Consider the following 5,321-nt stretch of genomic DNA (forward strand, 5'->3'; position numbering starts at 1 on the left):
GCTGATGGTAGTTTCCAGGTGAATAATCTGAGCAGAACTACGTTTGAGGTAATTGGTTCACCTAGTCTTTCTAAGGCTTGAAGATTAATCTTAACTGTTTCGATAAAGTCATCTATTGCTTCGGGTGTCTCTACGGTTATTTCCGGATAATCAAGTATCAGATCCCAATGGCGCATGCAAACCTGACGGTGGCAGTCAAATTTATTTTTAAGAGTATCGAGAGCAATCGGATAATTTAGTTCTGTAGTGTCCAACGATTGGATAGTCCGCGCGGCCTTTCCAGTCAACGATGTTCGAAGGTACTGGAATTTTTGGACGGGTGTCAATTGTTCGCTTGGATCAATTGTGGACAAGAATGAATCATAAAAAGAATGCCAATTTTCCATAGTCCCGTCGAACGTGGGTAGGTGCATTTCTGGTAGTTTAATCGCAGCCGCCTCGGCGATATTGGATGAGTCGCGAATTGGCGGTGTCGACGTTGATGCGGGTGTATTGGTCATGAGCTTGGATATTCGTACTATCAGATTGAAATATGTTGATTCAAGTTCGGGATCGCGTGGGTTTGCCTCCTCGCCTAAATCTTGTAGTTGGTCTTGAAATAGTCGATATTGTTTCCACGCGTCTTCGACCCATGCCTGGTGGACAGGTAAACTGGACTTGTCCTTTTGATCGCATTGTTCGTATTCGTCGAGTCGTTTGGATGCGGTAGTAAATCGACCAATTTGGTAACCTCGTCTCCGGCGCAAGTTGGCAATATGGTCGGTGGTTTCCATTTTTATAGCGGTTTGTAAAGACAATGCAATGAACGAGCTTACCTTCTGGCTGTGAATTTACTGTTGCTCGTCACCGTGTGTTGTTGGCGTGAGGTTCTGTGATTGCGTTCTTCAATCACCGGGTTTTTCCTCCTCAGGATTGACGGCCCTGGCGGTACTGACTTCGCTGGGGTGGTAACGCTTCCGCTGCTGGTTATGTTGGATTCACGTGGCACTGTCTGGTAGTGGGTGTCACTGGTGTGCACTTTTCACTTACCACTGAATCCGGCTCGAAGGACCAATTGTTACGACCGTTCGCGGAGAGACGCGGTCGCGAGGAAAACGCGTCAGCGAGAGGCGTAAATTCTCGCTACGATTCGGCTAATCGACGCCGCGAAATAGTCGTTCCCCGTGTTTCGGTTAGGATAACAGGGGTGGTTAATTGAAATTAACACTGTGTTAACAGGTTAATATGATAGATATATTCAACAATGGTTTATACAATATTATGAGCGTCACAAGTATTTGACGATGAGTACAACTTATGCGTTACAGAAAATGTGACCCGATTTGACGATATCTCTCGATGAGATAGTTGGACTTTGCAAACGAATTGATTTGAAGGTAGAACCGTGGTAGACTTATTGACTGTTCGGAAGACGAAAATGAACTCCTCGGTTACAGATTTCGAATGAGACTGATCGGTTAGAGTGTTCGATTGAGACTCCTCCTTAGACCGATTCTTTGTCTTTCGGGGAGACGACCCCCCATATGCTCGGATCACGCCATCGCACGCGCCGATGATCACGTAGGCCGACTTCTTCGTTAGAAAATAACGGTCCGAGATCGACGGTTCCAGAACTCGTTATTTGGTGACAAATATGCGCTAATCGATACAATGTATATTTTTCGTCGGGCAGATAAGAGGATGTATCTGCGACGCTGGAGGACCGCGAGCGACGGTTGGAAATACGATCTCTGCAGAGCCTCGTGGCGTAACATACTCCCCCCGTTGAGAGGGTACCGATCAAGGAATGTGGGAATGTCGTGAGGTGGATCTCTCGTCAGACTTCGTTGCTGTTAGGTGTTTCGGAGTCATCTGTCGTCGATCTGCTCGGTAGTGGTACCATCCGCTTGACGCTCCGATCCAGTGTGCTTGTTGCTGTTCGTACGGTAGCCGTCCGTATGATGCCGTCTGCGCCGGGTTGGACCTTGATGATTCTGCCCAATGGTCATCGCATTGGGAGAACGTTGTCTTCTATGAGGAGGACGATGATGTCTTCTAGTATGCCGGAACTGCCCTTGCTCCCTTTGGTTCGTATGTTCAGCTCGTGTGGATATTCTTCATGCTAGCTGGAGAAGGTTGGTTGGAGTATCCCTGAAAACTCGATCTCCCAAACCTGTTAGTCTTCGTTGAGGAAGTGTCTCGGAGTAAGGATAAGGAGATCGTTTCGATCTGGATATATCGGAGTTGTCGGTGTGGAGCTGAGGAGTGATTTGATCAGGATGGCAAGTGTATTTCGAATTTGAACAGTATGAAGTTTGTTACCGACGACACGTCTGAGATGTCGTTTGAAGAGTTACTGTTAGCTTCCACAGTCCATTGAAGTGAGGGGAGTTGAGAGTTGTGAAGTGCCATTCGATCCATCGGTCGGCTAGAAAGACTGACCTGTCGATGAGCGATGAATCTTCCCAGAGCCGCAACGAAAACCTCGCTTATGAGATCGTTGACCAGCCCGATGTGGATTGCCTTAACTGCAAGACGCATAACTTGGATACGAATATCTGTATTCTGCGGTGGTTGCGATCCTTTCGCTCTTTGACGTAAACAGATTTGCAATAGGTGATTCCGAGGTTGATGGATGGGCGAGATTCCATTAGTGGAGTACGGATTGCACCTGAAAATTACTGAGTTATAGTAATTTGACAAGTTTGTTGTCCATGTCCTGTTCGGGCACTCCTTGTAGGCTCGATCGCTGTGGTCCTCGTCGTTGTTTAGGAATTTGCGGTTGTATTTTCCGGCCCCGGAAGTGTCGTTATATGCCTTGATCCTGTAGGTATCGTGAAGCACCTCTGCCCAGGAAGTGTCATGGAACTCCTCTGCCCAGGACGTGTCTTGGAACACCTCTGCCCATGAGGTGTTGCTGAACGGAATTCCTGTGTTGCCTGATGTTGAGTCGTCCAACACGATGCGGAGTTTTGTAGTTGATTGGGAGGTTGGGCTCCCCCCGATGATCCGCCCGAATCGCGCTCTCTTAGTGATGATCCTTGGCGGAGAATGAGCGTTGGGCGTCGTGACGCTGGACGTCGTAACTGTGACTAGCCTTGGTATCGGAGAATATGTTGGCGTTATTGGAGCCAGGGGTGACTCCAGTGAGATCTTCGTGGTTTTTTCCCGAGACTTGTCCGATGCAGCAATCTGTGGGCTCAGTGGATAAGTATTGAAAACTGATGGTGTCGTTTGACAACTAATAATCTCATTTGAGGAATTCGTTACGGTGGTGACAACGTGATGATTATTCCGCTTCGGATAATTCGCAGATGTGGCCCCTTTTGGAAATGGCGAGGGTGGCATCTTCGTTTTATGTTCAGGAAAAGGATTCTCCGATATGATACTCCTGCTCTCAGATGATACAGGTAACGTGCTGTAAGACAGACTGAACATTGAGATGCTGATTGAAGAGGAAATGTTCCTAGAGAATCCTATCGTGGATTTCGAAACCCCTGCTGTTGGCCCTGATTCGAAATTGACTCTGTTGTCCTGAACGGGATTCAGTTTTTTCCGGTCTAGAGGATCGCGAGAGGTTGTCTTCAAGTCGCGTGTTGGCGAAGAGTTGCGAGTGTCAGAGGTTGTCTGATTCAAGGCGCTTGCTGGCGTTGAATCAGATGGTTCAGATAATGATAATGCGAAATTGTTTGTCGTCGAATCGTATGTAAGCGATGAGCAGCGAACGTTCGAAGTTGTCTGATTCACGGCGTTTGGTAGCGTTAAATCAGATTTTTCAGATAATGAGGACGCGAACTTGGTCGTCGTCGAGTCGCGTGTATGCAATGAGCAGTGAACGTTCGAAGTTGTCTGATTCACGGCGTTTGGTAGCGTTGAATCAGATCGTTCAGATAATGATGACGCGAGCTTGTTTGTCGTTAGGTCGCGTATTGGCGATGAGTTGCGAACGTGAGAGATTGTCTGATTCACGGCGATCGGTAACGTTGAATCAGATTGTTCAGGCAGAGACGTTGCTACCGTAATTGTCGTCCGGTCGCGTATTGACGATGAGCGGCGGACGTTAGAAGTTGTCTGATTTAGTCATTGTCTCCCTTGTCGTTGAGGATTCGGCGTTGAATTTGATTCGGTTTCCCTTGTTCGTATCGAGCGGGACTCGCGTTTGGGAGAAGTTCTGGGAGATGATCGGCGAGATATTGGAGGAGATTCTCGGCGTGACGACGGAGGAGACGATCGGCGAGATGATCGGGGAAATGATTCGGATCGTCTCGAGTGACGCGACGAACGCGGTGTCGGAGAACTAGGTGGTGATCGTCTGCCTGATGATCGGTCGCTCGACGAATGACTGCTCGATGATCGGCTGCTAGATGATCGTGATTTCTCAGAACTCTGATCTCGATGAAGATAAGTATGATGTCGTAATCTACATATGCGACATGAACCGGCGGAACATTGAGCCACGGAATGACCTTTACTCAAGCAATTGGTACAGAGCGATGCTCTTTTGGCGGTTTCAATGCGATTTTTGATTGATTTTGCCTTGAAGACATTGCAATTCCAAATTTCGTGTGATCCTTGGCAAGTAGGACACACCAACGTTCTCTGTGTAGTGATGAATGTGTGAGTTCGCGGCGCGGTTTGTCGTTGCCGATCATGTGAATCGGATGCCCTCTTTTTTGCGATTTTGGTGTAGCTTATTCTATCCCCGTTTGTTCGTGTTTTCAGAAATTCTAGTAAGTGTGTGTATGACGGCATCCCTTTGTCAGGCAATGTGCGTTGCCATTTATGAATGATGGCTGATGGTAGTTTCCAGGTGAATAATCTGAGCAGAACTACGTTTGAGGTAATTGGTTCACCTAGTCTTTCTAAGGCTTGAAGATTAATCTTAACTGTTTCGATAAAGTCATCTATTGCTTCGGGTGTCTCTACGGTTATTTCCGGATAATCAAGTATCAGATCCCAATGGCGCATGCAAACCTGACGGTGGCAGTCAAATTTATTTTTAAGAGTATCGAGAGCAATCGGATAATTTAGTTCTGTAGTGTCCAACGATTGGATAGTCCGCGCGGCCTTTCCAGTCAACGATGTTCGAAGGTACTGGAATTTTTGGACGGGTGTCAATTGTTCGCTTGGATCAATTGTGGACAAGAATGAATCATAAAAAGAATGCCAATTTTCCATAGTCCCGTCGAACGTGGGTAGGTGCATTTCTGGTAGTTTAATCGCAGCCGCCTCGGCGATATTGGATGAGTCGCGAATTGGCGGTGTCGACGTTGATGCGGGTGTATTGGTCATGAGCTTGGATATTCGTACTATCAGATTGAAATATGTTGATTCAAGTTCGG

The sequence above is a fragment of the Bombus fervidus genome, unplaced genomic scaffold, assembly GCF_041682495.2.
Source record: "Bombus fervidus isolate BK054 unplaced genomic scaffold, iyBomFerv1 scaffold0024, whole genome shotgun sequence".
Lineage (NCBI taxonomy): Eukaryota > Metazoa > Arthropoda > Insecta > Hymenoptera > Apidae > Bombus > Bombus fervidus.